The sequence below is a fragment of the Equus caballus genome, chromosome 8 (assembly GCF_041296265.1).
Source record: "Equus caballus isolate H_3958 breed thoroughbred chromosome 8, TB-T2T, whole genome shotgun sequence".
NCBI classification, from domain to species: Eukaryota; Metazoa; Chordata; class Mammalia; order Perissodactyla; family Equidae; genus Equus; species Equus caballus.
This window is the reverse complement of record NC_091691.1, coordinates 91,679,501-91,698,360: the sequence shown is the minus strand read 5'-3', so window position 1 is coordinate 91,698,360 and position 18,860 is coordinate 91,679,501.

Here is an 18,860-nt window from a genome sequence, read left to right as displayed (position 1 = left end):
CTTCTGGCCCAGAATTTCCATTTCAAGCATCTTATCTCATAGGAAAACAAAAAAGAAAAAATGTGGAAAGATGTATATATAATGTGTCCTCCAAGACGGGAAACAAACCAAGATGGAAGGAGTGGGTCAGACATGACTGCAGTCACCTTGGGACTTGGGAGCTGAAATGACTGGGTATCCAGGAAGCCTGAATCCCAGTGTAATACCACGACTCTAGAAAGATCTGCTCTCGATGTAAAAATGAATAAAACTCGGGGGAAAAGAGCATCATTTATAATATCAAGACATGAAAACTTGCTGAAGGTGCCAAAAAATCATTGAAGATGTGTAGTAGCTTATTAAAAAAATCCTTGTGACAATTTTTTAATTAATTGATTACAAAACAATTGTTAAATTACCTCATTTTGATATTGGTTAAAAGTTATATCTACCTCTTAGGCTGAAGTGTGTCAAATGGCTGTTTTAATAGGCTGACAACAATCAAATATCAGTAGTTTCAAATGGTTCAGTCTTATGTTTATATTTGTGAATTATCTATTTATACTCATATTTCGTACATACACACAGAGTTCTGGATTATTTTGGGTCAAATGTTAACAGTGGTTATCACTGTGTATTGAAATTTCAGATGAGTGCTTTTTTTCTTTTCCTTATGCTTATCTGTGATATTCATTATTAGAATAATTGTTTTAAAATAATAGAAGAAACAAATTGAAAAGTCAAAGAAAAACATATCAGTAAAGTATTCTCACAGGATTTAATATAAAATTTAGAAACTGAGTTAAAATGACTATTAAGCAAATGAAAAACTAATCTCAAAATTATGAAAATAAGTTGAAATGGATTTTTTGCCAAAAAATAGCATATTTTCTATTTTAAAAATAGGTGCTTTGAAACACTGCTGCTATTCACAGAACTTTCATGAATGATAAATGGCAATAAATATTAAAAGCTTAAAAAATGTGAACAGTCTTTCATTCAGTACTTCCAGTTCAAATTAAGTTCCAAGTAAGTCTATTTCATTAATTTAAAACATGTATGTCAGAGGAAGTAATTTAGAGCTTAGATAATTGACTTACTTTGTGAAGTTTTCTTTTTATAAATTACAGAAATAGAAACACATTTCTTTTCTTCCTTCTTTTTTCCCCTTTCGTTTTTTTCTCCCTTCCTTCAGTGACCATTTATGAAATGACAGTTTTGGCTAGATAAAGTGAAAGATTAATAAGGAAATTGATCCTGATTATTTCAGGAAACAGTTAGAGAAAGAAAATGGCCAGAGAAGAACCCAACCTAATTCTGAGCTCATCCAATGGCCAAAGTAAGCAAAGTAAGCACTCAGCACCAAACTTAGAAAATGAACTGAGTGGCGGTGGTTTTTTAAGATATTGTGGAGGAAAAAGGAAGTAGTATGTCAAGAATATAGTTGTCAACCATTGTCATTCCTATTGTCAGTTACTGTTTCATATTCTGTTCTTAGCAGAGGATTCTGCTACTGTCCTAGCTTCCCAGTTAGATTGGATGGTGATGAATGCATCTGATGGTGATGAATTCACTCCATGGATAGCTCGTTTACTTCTGAGTGCTCTGTCAGTTGCATTTAAGAGAGATGTACACAGCACCAGACCCACACATGGCTAAGACTAAGTGCTCTCAGGCTTTTAGATTTTTTTTTTATTCTTTCCTTATTATTCATTCTGTGACCGTGAGAATTTTAGAAGTGTATGTTTAGTTTTCAAATATTTAGAATTTTCCTTTCTTTTTTTTGTTTTATTATTATTTTTTTTCATTTGTGGTTAGAGATGCTTTGTTTGATTTCAGTCCTTTTATATTTAATGAAAAGTCTTTTATGCCTAAAATATTGTTGATCTTGATAAATGTACTCTACACACTTGGAAAGAATGAATATGCTGATTCTGTTAGGTGAAATATTTTATAATTGTCAATTAGGCCAAGTTAGCTCATAATATGTATATCATTGCTAATTTCCCTTCAGCCTGAAGGACTTCCTTAAAATTTCTTCTAGTACAAATCTACTGATAAAGCATTTTCTCTCTCTCGCACTCACTCACCCTCTCATTGGAAAATATATTCATTTTGCTTTAATGTTTGAAGAATATTTTCACTGAAAACAAAAATCTAGGATGAAAATATTCTAGGCTTTTGAAATGTTCTTATGCTGTCTTCTGGCTTCCATTGTTTTTTTTGAGGAAGAGTCAGTAGACATTCCTATCATTGCTCCCATGTGCTTTTAAAGTCTTTTTCTCTCTCTACTTTGAAGATTTTCTCTTTAAGCTTGATTGTGAACAGTTGATTATGATGCGCCTACTTGCTGTTTACTTTGTATTTATTCTCCCTGAGATTGATGAATTTTTTAAATCTATAAATGTATGCCTTTCACCAATAGAGGACATTTTTGTCCATTAATTCTCCACATAGATTTTCTTTCCTGTTGTTGTAGGATTAAAATTACAGGGATGTTTAACCTTTTGTTATAAAAAGTTAACTTGGCTAAACTCAAACCACAAACTCTGCTTCTTGTTGTCAACAGCGGCTGACATGTGTCTTCAGTCCTTTTAGCCTTATCTGGATTGCCTGGAGTCTGTTACCTGCCATCCTAGTTCTGTCTCTGTCAGAAATCTGACTGGAATTTATACACGGAATTTGGCCCTGCCCTTCTATGGTTTCCTTTTCTGTGCTTCCCCCATCTCTGAGGTTCTAACTTCAGTGGTAGCCCTGCTGTGTGTCTTCTCTTTCTTCAGGAGAGTAAGTATGCAGGTGTATGTCTAAGTTTTAGCCGCTAACTGTAATGCTAACTTGCTTAGAGGCACATGGGGTTTCCAGAAATAAAATAATATTTACTTTCTTGATCTGCATGGTGACAACATGTGTGTTCACTGTTTCATTTATATTCTTTTGTGTATGTTTATTAATTAGTATATCTTAAGGCTGCTTTATCTGGTTAGGAGTTTTCAATTTCCTAGACAACAGTTATAATGGACAGTCTTTAAGTAGAAAGAAAGAATTTTAGAGTTGGAAGGACTCTTTATGATCTCATAGTCTGGCTGTGCAGAAAATAATGCCTAGGTAACATAAGTGATCTCTCCAACTGGCATATTGTTAAGGACAAGATTGGTACATGAAGACATCCTGGAAGTTACCCCTATTGAATAAAATCACATGAGTATCCTAAATGGTCTTGAATGTATTTTATTTTGTATGATTTTATTTTGGGCGACAAATGTGTGTACTAAAGACTAAATATCTCTTGAACATGAGAGCTTATTACTGCAAAATGATAGATATTCATTGTGAATTGGAAGGTTACAAATCTACAACTTATGGTTAAGCTTGGATAAAAGTGTTGGTTGTCTGTCAAAATATATTTTTATTCTCACTGGCAACAAACTAGATTTAAACTTATTTTTTTTTTTTTTTTATCATCGCTTCTCAAGTTTCTTTAAACCATAGGGTTATCTTGCGAGCAGTGCCCTCTGGATGTTATTTATCAGTTTTCCATTTGACTGCACTTCTGTGTTACTTCAATAACCTTGAAATAAACTTGGATCCCAGGATACACTCCTTACCAGCCTTTTCCAGAAAAAACCTGAAGATAAAAGAAAAAAAAACTTCCAAACATTTTGGAAGGTTTTTGATATGCTAATGATAACTATTCACAGCTTTTAGGGACCATCCAGCATGGAGATTCATACCTGTTCAAAGAGACTCCAGTGAAACAAGCATCCTTGCGGTACTCCCTCACTTTCAGTAAAGAACTGGGACACTTAATGCAAAAGAGAATGAATCCCAGGTCTCATCGTTACCTTCGCCACTTTTGTTCCCTAGTTCTTTTTATCACTCATAGCACTGTAAAAGTAACTCCCAAATGGAGTAATTTAGAGACTTCATGATGTATGCATCCCTTCCTGAGCACAGATTATTACTGATCAAATAATATTTTGCCCAAATAAACATGAATAAAGATGAACCTAGGTTACTTGCTATTGGTAATTATGATATCTCTTACAGTCACTGAAATATTATATTTATAAGGCATTGTAGTATGTAACTTTTTAGATATTAACATGAAACTGTTAAAACCAGATTGAATTTTTGCAACTACCAGCAGAAATATTCATGTTTTTTCTTAATTGAATGAAATTGGTTTCGTACTAAAGGTTAATGAGAGAATATGGTGGCCTGTGGTGGCAGCTGCAACGCCAGAACCAGGCTTTCTGGCTCTGACTCCAGCTTTGGCTCTGCCGACAGAGCTGCCACCAGCCTCTGCATCACGGAATTCAGCTGGGCAACTTGCGCCTGCAAGGCAGCAGGCCACTTAGGACAGGAAGCCTGTCCCCCAGATTTGTGTCCCAAGCCTCAACTACAGTGCATTACAAGTCAGTCCTCAAAACAAATGGTGACATAGGTCATTGCCAACTTCAATCCCTCTCACAAGAAGAACAACTAGCAATGATCCGTAGATAAGATACCATTGTGAAAATCCCAGAGCCTGGGGGTGAGGCTGACACACCCGCCTGGGCACCAGAGACTGAGAAGGACAGCATTAGAAGAGTAAGAGAAGAGAGGAAACTCATTCTCGTTGCCTGTCTCCAATGCTGGAACATTGCCTCACCAAGAGGGCACCCTGAGCCTACAGGTTATCCAGTGGGAAAAGAGAGCCCAGAGAGCCCAGGGTGGATATTCAGCTCACGGGTATAGCTAGAAGAACTTGTGGGGCTCAAAACTGGGGACCAAATAGAGATAGAGAAGAGGGGTGCGGCTTACAGCAACCGGCACTGAGATCTTGGAAGACTGCATTCCTGTTTGCAGTAGTACCTGAGTGGAGATTCCAGCCTGCGGCTCTGCCCATCTGCAGAGCTGAACTAGTAACAGGAGGAAAGCTGGAAAATTCACAAACACATGAAAATTAAACAACACACCCCTGAAATACCAATTGATCAAATAAGAAATCAGAAGTGATATCAAGAGCCAGTCCTGATGGCCCACTGGTTAAAGCTTTGCATGCTCTGCTTTGGCGCCCTGGGTTCAGTTCCCAGGGGTGGAATCACACCACCTGTCTGTCAGTAGCCATCTGTGGTGGCAGCTCACAGAGAAGAACTAGAGGGACCTACAATTAGAATATACAACTACTTACTGGGGCTTTGAGGAGGACAAAAAAAAAGAGAGAGGAAGATTGGTAACAGATGTTAGCTCAAGGTGAATCTTTCCCAGCCAAAAAGAAAAGGATATCAAAAAAATCTTGAGACAAATGGAAATGGAACACAACATACAAAACTTATGGGATGCAGTTCTAGGAGGAAAGATTATGGTTATATAAATACTTACATTAAGAAAAAAGAAAGATCTCAAATAAACAACTTAACATTACATCTCAAGGAACTAGAAAAAGAAGAACAAATTAAGCCCAAATTTAGCAGAAGGAAGCAAATAATAAAGATTAGTACAGAAATCAATGAAATAGAGAATAGGAAAACAACAGAAAAAATTAACAAAACTAAGAGTTCATTCTCAGAAAAGATAAACAAAATTGACAAACCTAGCTAGACTTACCAAGAAAAAAAGAGAAAAGACTCAAATAAATAAAAGCAGAAATGAAAGAGGAGAAATGACAACTGATAACAAAAATACAAAGGATTATAAGAAATTACTATGAACAATTACATGCCAATAAATTGGAAGAAGTAGATACATTTCTGGAAACATAAAAAATACTAAGCCTGAATCATGAAAAAAATATAAATCTAAACAGACCACTAATGAGTAAAAAGATTAAATCAGTAATCCAAAACCTCTCAACAAAGAAAAGCCCAGGACCAAATAGTTTCACCAGTGAATTCTACCAAACATCTAAGAAGAATTAACACCAATCCTCAAACTCTTTTGAAAAATAGAAGAGGAGGGAAAACTCCCAAATTCATTTTCTAAGGCCAGCATTACCAAAGCCAGAGAAGGACATTACAAGAAAGGAAAACTACAGGCCAATATCCCTGATGAATATAGATGCAAAAATTCTCAACAAAATGCTGGCAAACCAAATTCAGCAGCCCGTTACAAGAATCGTACACCATGGTCAACTGGGATTCATCCTGAGAAGCAAGGCTCATTTAACATATGAAAGTCAATAAATGTGATATACCACCTTAATAAAATGAGGGATAAAAATATGATAACCTCAATAGATGCAGAAAAGCAAGTGACAAAATTCAATTCCTTTCTTGATAAAACTCTAAACAAACTGGGTATAGAAGGAATGTACATCAACATAAGACAGTCTATATATGACAAGCCCACAGCTAACATCATACTCAATGTGGAAAAATTGAAAGCTTTTCTTCTAAGATCAGGAATAAGACAGGGGTGCCCACTCTCATTACTCCTATTCATCATAGTATTAATTAGAAGCAATCAGCCATTAAAAATAAATAAAAGGTGGGGCTGGCTCAGTGGTGTAGTGTTAAGTTTGTGTACTCCACTCTGGTGGCCACTCCTTGGGCCTGGATCCTGGGTGTGGACCTACACACTGCTCATCAAGCCATCTATGGTGGCATGCCACATACAAAATAGAGGAAGATTGGCACAGATTGTTAGCTCTGTGATAATCTTCCTCAAGCAAAAAGAGGAAGATTGGCAACAGATGTTAGCTCAGGGCCATTCTTCCTCACCAAAAAAAAAAAAAAAAAAAGACAAAAGAAATAAAAGGCATCCCAATTAGAAAATAAGAAATAAAATTATCTCTGTTTGCAGATGACATGATCTTTTACATAGAAAATCATAAAGACTCTAGCAAAAAAAACTGTTGGAAATAACAAATTCAGTAAAGTTGCAGGATTCAAAATCAACATATAGAAGTCAGTTGCATTTCTATACATTAAGAATAAAATATCTGAAAAAGAATTAAAGAAAACAACCCCTCACCATAGCATCTAAAACAATAAAATACTTAGGGATAAATTTAACTAAGGAGGTAAAAGATCTGAACGCTGAAAACTATAATGCTTATGAAAGAAATTGAAGAAGACTCAAATGGTAGGATTTATCATGTTCATAGATTGGAAGAATTAATATTGTTAAAATATCCATTATACCCAAAGCCATTTATGGATTCCGTGCAATCCCCTTCAGAATCCCAATGGCATCTTTCACAGAAATAGAAAAAAAATCCTAAAATTCATATACAACCACAAAAGACCCTGAATAGTCAAAGCAATCTTGAGAAAGAAAAACAAAGCTGGAGGCCTGACACTTCCATATTTCAAACTATATTACAAATCTGTAGTAATGAAAACAATATTACTGGCGTAAAAACAGATACATAGACAATGGAACAGAATTGAGAGCCGGGAAGTAAACCCGTGAATATAAGGGCAACTATTATTTGACAAGGGAGTCAAGGATACTCAATGGGGGAAGATGGTCTCTTTAATAAATGGTGCTGGGAAAACTAGATGTTCACATGCCAAAGAATGAAACAAGACTCTTTTCTTACAGCACTCCCCAAACTTAACTTGAAATGGATGAGAGACTTAAATGTAATACCTGAAACTATAAAACTCCTCAAAGAAGAACATAAAATGTAGAGAAAAATCTTGACATTGATCTTGAATGTGATATTTTGAATATGACGCTGAAAGCACAAGCAACAAAAGAAAAAAAAATAAGTGGGACTACATCGAAGTAAAAAGCTTCTGCACAGCAAAAGAAACAATCAGCAAAATGAAAAGGCAACCTACAGAATGGGAGAAGTTATTTACAAATTATATATTTGATAAAGGGTTAGTATCCAAAATATGTAAGAAACTCATACAACTCAGTAGCGAAAAATAAATAATCTGATTTTAAAATGGGCAAAGGACCTGAATAGATATTTTTCCAAAGAAGACATGCAGATGGCCAAGAGGTACGTGAGAAGGTGGTCAACGTCACTAAGCATCAGGGAAATGCACATCAAAACCACAGTGAGATATCACCTCACGCTTGTTAGAATGGGTATCATCAAAAAGACAAGACATAAAAAGTGCTGGCGAAGATGTGGAGAAAAGAGAACTCTTGTACACTGTTGGCGGGAATGTAAATTGGTGTAGCTGCTATGGAAACAATATAGAGGTTCCTCAAAAAATAAAAAGTAGAACTATCATAATATCCAGTATTTCCACTTCTGGATATACAAGCAAAGAAAAACGAAATCACTATCTTGAAGAGATTGCTTCACCTCCAGGTTCATCACAGTTATTTACAATAGCCAGCACATGGAGCCAACATAACGTTCAACAGATGAATAGATAAAGAAAATGTCATGTCGTGTGTGTGTGCATATGTATATATATGTTCTATTATAGATATATAGATTCAACATTCTATTATACATATATATACACATATATACATATACATATATACATATATATATGTATGATAGAATGTTGTTCAGCCATGAGGAAGAAGGAGATCCTGACATTTGTGACAACGTGGATGAAACGTGAGGTTATTATTCTAAGAGAAATAAGTCAGAGACACTTAAATACTGTATGATCTCACTTATATGTGGAATCTACAAAATTGAACTCAGAGAGAGTAGATTGGTGGTTGCCAATGGCGGGGGGTGGAAGGAATGGGCTAAGGTGGTCAAAGCGTACAAACTTCCAGTTATAAGATCAGTAAGTCCTGGGAATCTAACATACAGTATGGTGACTACAGTTAACAATACTATATTTAAAGTTGCTAAGAGAGTAGATCTTAAAAGTTCTCACCCTAAGAAAAAAAGTTAACTATGAGAGGTGATGGATGTATTAACTAAGCTTATTGTGGTACTCATTTTTCAGTATATACATATATCAAATCTTCATCTCATCCACCTTACACAATGGTATATGTCAATTGTATCTCAATAAACCTGCGGAAAAAAAGTAAAAGCACGGATTGTAAATTCTAAAAAAGTGTTTTTAAAAAGGTAGTGAGAATTTGGAGAAAATGAATAGTGGAGAAAGCATTAGGATAAATCTCTTCTAGGTAGAATTATCTGATTACTTTGGAATCTTGTCTTCAGCCTGGGTACAGGAAAAGGCTTTCTATGACTCAGTGTTTACATGCTTGTTTCGCTTCTGGTGGGGAGAGCAGGTGAGCTCTGACTGAGTCAACCCACTCACAGATAGCAGCTGTTAGCTCTGAAGAGAAAATACAAAAATGAATAATAAATGAACAAACACACACACAACTACTGGGAGGCACTGGAGAATAATCCCAAGGTAGCAGAAACTTGAAAGAAGTTCACCCTTGGAGGAAGGGAATGGCACTAGGGATTCTCTCATCTTCACGACTTCTCACCTGAGGGCAGATCCGCACCACACAGGGTACCAAAAATGTCAATAGAAAACCTCACTGCAAAGTGGAAGAGGAAACTGGAAAAGGGGAGGGCCAGATTGGGGTACAGGTTGGGAACGGATTGGGGCACAGATTCTATGCGTTAACTCTGCCTAAAAATGTAGCCTATCCCTGAACCACAAATGCTAAGGGCAGAGTTTTGGCGGTCTACATACGGATAAAATAACTGAACTAAGATTGGACCTGCTACTCCAAAGACAGTTTTCAGTTTGAGAACAGCTAAATTATTTGCCTAGTAAAAACTAAACAAAATGTCTCTTTAGGGTAAAATAACAGCATCTAGATTATCCAGAACATAATTTCCACCATGTACAGGATACAATCTAAAATTATACAATAGATAAAGAAAAAGGGGAATGTGATGAATCTCGATATTAAAGATAACTGTCTGAGACTGACTGTGAGAACATCTAGATTTTGCAATTAGCAAGTGAGGATTGTAAAATCCCAGCTGTTATAACCATGCTTCAAGACATAAGGGAACATTACTTTGCAATAACTAAAAATTAGAAAATTTCAGTCAAGAAATAAAAACTAAAAATAAATGAATAAAACAACAAACAAAAAAATGTGAATTCCAGAGCTGAAAAATGCAACATTTGAAATTTAAAAAGACAAATAAAAAATGCTTGATGTTGTCACAGCAGAATGGAGACTGCAAAAGACTGTGAACTTACGTGAACATAGACTATAGAAATAGTTGAAAAACTAAACAATATTAGTAATATTTAGGGCAATAACATACTCATATCTGGAGTCCCAAAGCAAAGGAGAGAAAGAATGAGACAGAAAAAAATATGAGAAGAATAACTGGTTTCCTCAAATTTATTAAAAAATATAAATTTATATTCAATGACCTGCAGGAAACTTCAAAGCAGGTTAAATATGAAAAAAACTTTGCCTACGCACACCCTAGTCGAAATATTGTAAATCAAAGATAAAGAGAACATCTAAAAACAGTGAGAGGAAAATGGCACCATCTATATATATGGAAGAATATTTCAAATGACTCATGACTTCAAAAATAATACAGTTTAGGGGATATTGGACCAACATTTTTATAGTGCTGAAGGAAAAAAAGAAAGGTCAACCCAGAATTCTATATAATCAGTAGATGTCTCAGGAAAAAAGAATCAAAGACACTGTGTTATGAACAAAACCTCAGAAAATGTGCGATCAACCCATTGGAGCCATAGGAAATGCTGAAGGATGTTTTTTAGGTTGAAAAGAAATGAAACAGATGAAAGCTTGTATATTCAAGAAGGAATGGAAACCTTTAAAAATGCTATTGCATCTGCCTTCTTGATCCACTGGGAGAAAAAATTCAGATGCAATAAAAGAAAATTTGATACATTTGACTGCATAAAACTAAAAAAACAAAAAAAAAAATGCATAGCAAAAACACCAAAACAAGATTTAAAACAATGGAAAATGGAAAGAATGTATTTCACTATATCACTGACAAACGAGTAATACCCCAATAAGGAAATCAAAAATGACAGAAAAAGAGACAAAATGCTCATAATAATGAACAAAAAACAATTTACCATAAGCACATTCAAAGCTAATTTGAACATAAGGAAATATGTTGAAAATTCCTCATAATCAAAACATACATACAAAAATCATCGTATCTATCAGAATGGCAAAAATTGGGAGCTATAATAATACACTCTGCCAGCAAGAGTATAAAGAAATGTGAAGTGCTACATATCCAGGAGAAACGCAAATTAGCAAAATCCTTAGTGAGGGGAATTTGGAAATTCCTAACAAAACTATCTTTTTAAACCTTTTGATCCAGCAATCCAAATTCTAGGAATTTACCCTGAAGATACATCTCATTTCATACAGTTATATTATCAGAATTTCATAACTATTCTGTTTTGTATTTTCATCTTAAAAGTAAAACTAAATACCTGCCATGAATTTGAAAAGAGCCCTGAATGAAGGAAAATAGCCCTTAAAAACAAACTTCTAGCCGTGAAATTGTCTTCTCTGCAACAAGCCTACAGTTGTTTTTTCAGCAGAGAGATCACACTGTAAATTATTTCCAATAGAGAAATTTCTTTTTCTAAAACGTCATTTACACATGCCTGTTTCTACATATTTCTCCTCGTTTTCATACAGTTCTTTGTAGGTGATGTGGGGTTTAGGTCTCTGGTAAAAAGCACGCGTGAGGGTTTCGCTGGCCTTCCTGGCAGAGATGTTCTGGCAGATACTCCGTGGCTGTTTCAGGGCCTTGGGCCTCTCCGTTCTGCATGGTGTCATGACGAAGCTCTCTGCTGGAGTTGCTGCTTTGCGTTTTTCATCATCCTGGGACAAGGTTAATCCTGGGTCACTTCAGGTTGTAGAAACGCCTTCCTCATTCTCTTGGGCCGTAATGTGGCTTTGGAGATGTCCGAACACTCCCTAAGCAGAAAGGAGGAGTCGTGTCGCTTAAGGTCAGGTGGCTCTAAGGGAGCTCGGAGACTTCGAGGCTGGCTTCGCTTCCGTTTCCCACAGGCGTTCGCTACAGTCTTGTTAAAATTCCATCCAGGCGTCCGTCATGCACTGGGGACCAAGGGGGCCTGCCCGTGTTCCAGATGTAGTAGCCGTGTGCTCTACCAGAGGAGGACGTGGGCCTCACGCCGCGGTGTCCCTACCGCAGAGGCGATGCCCCCGGGTGGTCGGCAGCAGACATAGCACCAGCAGGAAGAACTGGGGGATGAGTAATGAGCACAGATGAAGCCACCGTCTGAGGCTCTCCAAATTTACTGGGACTCACTTTGAGGTAGAGATTAATTTAGGGCCCTCGGACAGCTCCATCCAAATTAAGCCAATTGTCTGGAGATAAAAAGGGAATGTGCTACAATCATTATCCTCATTTGAGAAATGTGGAAATGGAGACATGGAAGAGGCCATTACTTGGAGTTGCTTGCTGCACACTCCACATTTCTTCAAAGCCCCGTTCAGAAAGGAAGTAAATGTCACGTACTGTTACATAATATAGACGGATGTTTTAATAGTGAAATTATTATTAATATTAACATAATCATGAAACCTTTTTTCTTTAAAAATTTTCGTTTAAAATTGAGAAGCCGAGATACGGAGCATTCTGTTGCGAGGGTTTACACGCTGCCCCTCCCATCAAACGTTCCCCCCCACTGCTGTATACCTCTGTGGAATGTGCTTCGTGTTGTTTTTGTTTTGTTTTCTAACGGAAAGGGGAAGGAAAAGAGAATGGGGGAGAAGCCAAGAGAAAAGAATGGAGGGACTGAGCTCCTTGGTGGGTAAAGGCAAACTTTCAATCACACCACTAGGGAAAGATGGGGAAGCCAATCTGGCAATAAGCCGTCTTCTCGCTCTCCTGCTGGAGAGCAGCTGAGCCGCAGAGCCAGCCTCGCAGCGGTTGAGCATCATGTTTGCAGAGACACACTCTCGTCCGTGCCAAGAACTTGCCGCCAGGCTCTGCCTCGCACCTGGAATCCCATGGCCCTTCCTGATTGGACAATGCACCACTGAAGGTCTGGGACACACCTAAGGCCTTGGACAAACAGAACTGACCCTGACGGGAAGAAATAGCCTCTACATGTGACGAAGGCAGAAATAAAAATATAGTTTGAAATTGCCCTTTGAGCCAGGAGAGTGGTAGAATATAACAATCTGTGTTAACTTTCTATTTTGCAAACCAGGTGTCTTTCTGTGTTAGAATTTTTAGGGAACTCATCCTCCTAATCACAATGTGTATATATATCCAATTAAAGTCTCCAAGGTTTTTTAAAGGAACTACTACAAAAGAAGCTTCCTGTTTTCTGAAATTATACCACTGCGTTTTGAAAGGTACCAGACTTCTGTTCAATTTCTGTAAATTTTTGTCTAGGTTTCTACAAGGCATACCAGATGGTCACAACCATTTTTTAATCTTGATTTTGTTTCTATTGCTTTAGTTATCACTCCCAGCTTGCTGCCATCTACAAATCTTAAAGCCATGCCCTTTGTCTGTCTTCCTCCGGGTTATAAATTAAATTTTTAACAAGACAAGGCTAAGAGCCACCACACTATGTGACTTTGCTAAGGACTACTCCACTTTGTACTTTGATATTTATTAACATTCTTTGGGCATCTAGCTACCGTACACCTTGATTTTTCTGTGAAAAACTATTAATCTTCTTTTGGCTTCTTTTCCTTATCTTTAACATAGGGCAAATGTTATAGCAGTGTTTCTCAAACCATCTGTGGTTAGGGACAGTTTTGCTTTTTAATTTCCAGTTGTCAGTGATCTATGCTTTTGTAAAATACAATAAAAAATGAAACGTAAAAAATAAAATTGCTAGAAAAATGAATACAAAAGATAAAACAGGAATCATTTTATGATTAGACTCAACAGACATAAAATCACTTTTCAATAATCAGATCAAATAGACAATAGGAAAAAAGGACTGCAAAGACTATATACATTTTTCATTGAAATTGTGCCCATAGGTATTTAATATAGGAAATATTATTACAGTTGTAACTTTTTGTTGCTCTCCAACTTTAACCAAATGTTACAAGTGAGGTAGTAATCCCCATACGAAACTCCTGTATGCACGTTTGAATCAATTCTGTGTATGTGGATCGCGTTTTTAATGTGACAGATGAGCTTGCATTTTGTTTGTTGATTTATGTAAGTTAGATCAGGTAGATGACACTAACCCTCATAGAGGTCAACGTCTATCCAACCTCAGTCTGTTGATTTCCTAGCACTTATAGCGGAGAGGCCAGTGTCAAGGAGAGGTGGGCTGACTGGACTGGAAGACGGAATTTGAAGTAAATTCAGTAAGCTCATGGAATTCACTGTTATTTAACATCAAGTGATTTTTTTATTTTTAAAATTTACTTTCAGTCCTTGATGGTAGTGAATTCCAACCATTACTCTTGGAAATTTAATTAAAGTTACATGTTGATAAAAGAAATGGATTTTGTCTTTTTCTAGTGTAGCTCCTTGATGGGAAAATAAAATTCAAAATGTTCTGTTTGTGTTTGGTGATAATTTTTCACAAATGTGTAAAATCAAGATTCATTGAATGAAGTGTGTGTGTTTCCTTCTAGGCATGGAAGTATATAGATGATGTAAACAATTCAAACATTGTGGTACGGGGCAAAACTGGACTTGGTGCCCTGATCAGTTGGCAGTGCTGAACAGGAGATTTGAAAGTACAATTTGCTCTCCTAACTATATTACCTTACCAAATTTGAAAATGTGACTATCGGCGAGGAAATATTATTCCAGTATTTTATATGCAGACATTTAGGTTGACTCTCACACAAACACATCATTAACTTCCTCAGTCTGTCTCTGCACTTTACAGAGATAATCCCCAGGGCACAGTCACTAATGTATTTTGACTTCACGCTAGGAGAAACTGCTTTGCATCTGGTATTAAAAAGTGTTCATGTTTCTTGCTTCTTTTGACAGTTCTTGGCAGAGTTTGCTAAATCATAATGTTTATTTAAACATTTTTTTAAGATATGCCCAAATTGCTTTTATTTTCATGTAGTTTACATATAAAGTCATCTCATGTAGAAAACCAGAGGATACATGAGTGACACAAATTACCCATCTATAAATTGTTACCACTTGAATTTAAATCTTTTAATATATAATGAGAAATGAGGCTTATAATTGTGGAAATCTGAATAAAATCATACCTTAAAATGATAGAAAATTTCTGCTCATGAATGTCTTTTGATTCTGGCCAATATTCATTAAGCATCCAAGCAGAGCTAGGTATTTCCTTTTCTGTGTTTCATAGAATTTTGACCAAACACATGTGTATAAGGCTATTATTGCGGCGGTAACAAGTCATCGTAAACTTGGTGACTTAAAGCCACACAAATGTATCATCTGTCAGTTACAGAGGTCAGAAGACTGAAATGGTCGCACAGAGCTAAAATAAGGGTGTTTCTAGGTCTTCGTTTCTTCCTAGAGTCTCTAGGGGAAAGTCTTTTTCTTTGCCTTTTCAAGCTTCTGGAGGCCACCCATATTCTTTGGCTCATGGCCCCATTTCTTCATCTTCAAAGATGGTGGCCACGTCATTCTCACACTGCCGTCTCTCTAATTCTCCCTCCTCTGTCAGCCTCTTCCACTTTTAAGGATCCTGATGATTACATTGGGCCCACCCACATAATCCAGAATAATCTCCCCATCTCAAAGTCAGCTGATAAGCAGCATTAATTCTGTCTGATACCATAGTTCTCCTTGGCTGTGTAGCCTAACATATTCACAGGTTCTGGAGTTAGTACACGGACATCTTAGGTGGGCATTCATCATATATTTCATCATACACTTCGTCTTGTAGGTAATCCTGTCTATCATCACACATTTCATCTTGTATGTAATACCATTACATAAATATTGTCATTGCTGATGAATTATTAGATTCTTGATAATAGGGACTCTTTTCATCATTTTGTTCTGATAGGTAGCCGAATTTGTAGTTTTGTAAATGTTTTAGACAGTTTGTTGGTATTCCACATCACAACTTCATATTTTACACATGTACATATATGTATATGACATATGTATAGATGTCCATACATAAGTATACTGAAAACTTTGAAGTTTAATCTCCACGGAGGCAGCATTATTGACTAGACTGGTAAGTTTTGAAGAGGGGAATACATTGCACTTCTACTTGTCTGGTTAAATTCTGATTCTATTGAGAGAACAGAGAAATAGGCAGCTAGAGATTGAAATGGAAGCTTTATTACTGAGCACAATTAGGTTGGAGGACGGTGGCAAAAATGGGCTCTCTAATACTTATGGCCAGATATAGGCAAAGTTTCCCATCTAATCCCAGCTGGTGCTGGAAACCGACATGAGAATCTGCCCTTAAAGTACTCTGGGCTTGGACGAATAGATTAGAGCATTTACCCTTGGGGCCAACAGAGTGTGGGCTCTATGCCAGTTCTCCGCTCAGATCACCATCAGGTAACTTCACCCCTGGAGAAGTAAGAGTAGAGCAAGTGCCCAGTGCACAGTGAAAGCCCTTCCCGCTAGAAACCACCAGAGTAGGTTGGAAGCATTCCCCTCTGCCGCCTAACAGACTGGGCATTTCCTTAGAAATACAAACCAGCCAATTCACTCAAAACATCAAAACCAGTTGTGGTAAAGACAAACCAGAATTTATGTTTGAATATAAATACAAATTCTTAGAAATCTATTAAAGTCAGTTATAAAATTTGGTAACATTATATAGTATTTTAACTATCTCAAAATATGTTAGGAAATAGACAGGGCATATACCAGGAAATTGAACTGTAAGAAGTAATTTTCCAAATAATGTGCTCCACCACTTGTTCAAATAGCTTTTAGTTCCAAACTATTTATTTTGATTAAAGCTGCTTTACATATTTTTTCGAATAAATAAACAGAATGTTGCTCTAAACTATGTAAAATGATGAGAGGAGCCATTAAAACATAATTATTTGAAAATTTATAAATATGTTAATAATACCTGTTTTCCTTGACACCAGAATCCATAAATTACAAAGTATATTCCCAATAAAACATGTCATCTGTGTATAAGGTGTGTGTCAGAAGACCTTTCTCCTCTGGAATGACATGCTTTTTGAGATCAGGATAGAATCATGCTAACCTTTGTAAAATATATCATTCATGTCTCAGGAACTCAGCAAAGGTTTGAGGTAAAGAATAAATGAATCTTCACAACAAGGTGAGCAGGGAGTAATTTCCATGTGGTCGGAGCCAAACTTCCTGAGTTCAAATCCAGTCTCTACAATGCGTGACTTCAGGCCAGTTACTTAATATCTCTGTACCCGAGTTTCCTGAAACCATAAAGGGTTGTAATGATGGAACTTACCATGAGGTTATTGTAAAGGTCAGTTGAGTTGAATATGTAACGCTCTTAGAACAGCAGCTGACATGTTGTCAGCTATTATGATAAATGTTCATAGTAAAAGAAGCAGAGGCTCAGAGATTTGTCCCAGGTCACATAATTAGAAAAATCCAGGACTTGAGCTCAGTATTATGATTCTTATCTCCATCTCTAGGTCTAATATGCCAGCACTATCTTCAAGATGGATATTCCTAGGATTTAAATATTCCACTTTTAAAGCTGGATGTTTGGGCTTGCGTGAGGATGTTCCTATAATGAAATGTTCTTAAGATATCCAGCTCTCTGGGGTTACTAATTTTTTAAGGCACAAATATGTAATTTGACTTCTGATGCCATATAATGTCTATGATCTCAGTGACCTCTCAGAATTTCTGATGGTTTTCTCAGGATTTTCCCAGGATCCCATTGGGATATCTGCATGTCTGCAGCCTTATATTTTCTCTCTGCTTTATTTGAAAAATAGAATTTTCTCTCAGTTTTCTAGTTCACTATTAATAAAAGATCGTGATGTGATATAATATTGTCCTAAGTTTTTGGGTGTATTTCAGGGGAATTTTAGCATGGTGCAGGTAAGTTAAAATTGAATATGAGATTATTCCCTTGGCCCCCAGCCTGCGGTCTCCTTACAGAAAACTTCATCCTGTCTCGACTCTCCCTGGCATGGCAGCAAGCTTAACATTCCAATCTCTTTTGCATGCCATACAGAAGGCAAAATCAGCTAACTTCAGAACTACACTTCACATCATGGTCAGTAGAGAAAAGAATTTTTAATGTCAGTTTATATTAATTAATTTAATTATATATTGAAGCTGTAAACCTAATCTTGATAGACACAGTCTCTGTGTAGGAAACTAATTTTAAAATTTATGTTATTTTTACTGTTCATGAATTTTTGTAGTTATTGATCATTTATCCATCTAGTTACTAAATAATATGAAACAATTTTAATATGAAACAGTCAAAGCTTGATAGTGTGATAGGACCTAGAGATGGAAAGAAACTAATATTTATCAAATGCGTCTTTTCAGCAATGTGATTTTTTTCTAAAAGAAACTTTTATATACATAAAACGACTGTCTGCAGTTATTTGGGAGATAAATTACCATTGTTTTATTAAAGTGACACATCATGAAAAATCCTTTAGCCCAGGTTTAAATTCAGCTCAAAATCTCATTCTATTCATTTCATTTATAACAGTAATTATAGTCCTTCAGTTACTTTAAATTGTGTTTTCAGATATATATTCAATTTTGTTTTTAAATATTTCAAATATTGACACTAAAAGCAAAACTTTTTCAAAATTTAAACGAATCTTTATACATCTAATAAATAAAATAATTTAGGTGTAGGGAGTTGGGAGTTCTTTTTAACCATGCGAGTATTCTTTAAAACATTGTCAAGATACTGTGAGACCATTTAACTTGCACTAACAACTTCGGGTCGTTTACTTAACTAGACATTTTAAAATTGGAATCCCAAGACCAGTCTTACAGAATATTTAGAATGACAATTGTTATTAAACATTACAGGCATTGCAATGCCAAATATATGCATGTTGTTCCAATGATTAAAATCATATCCCTA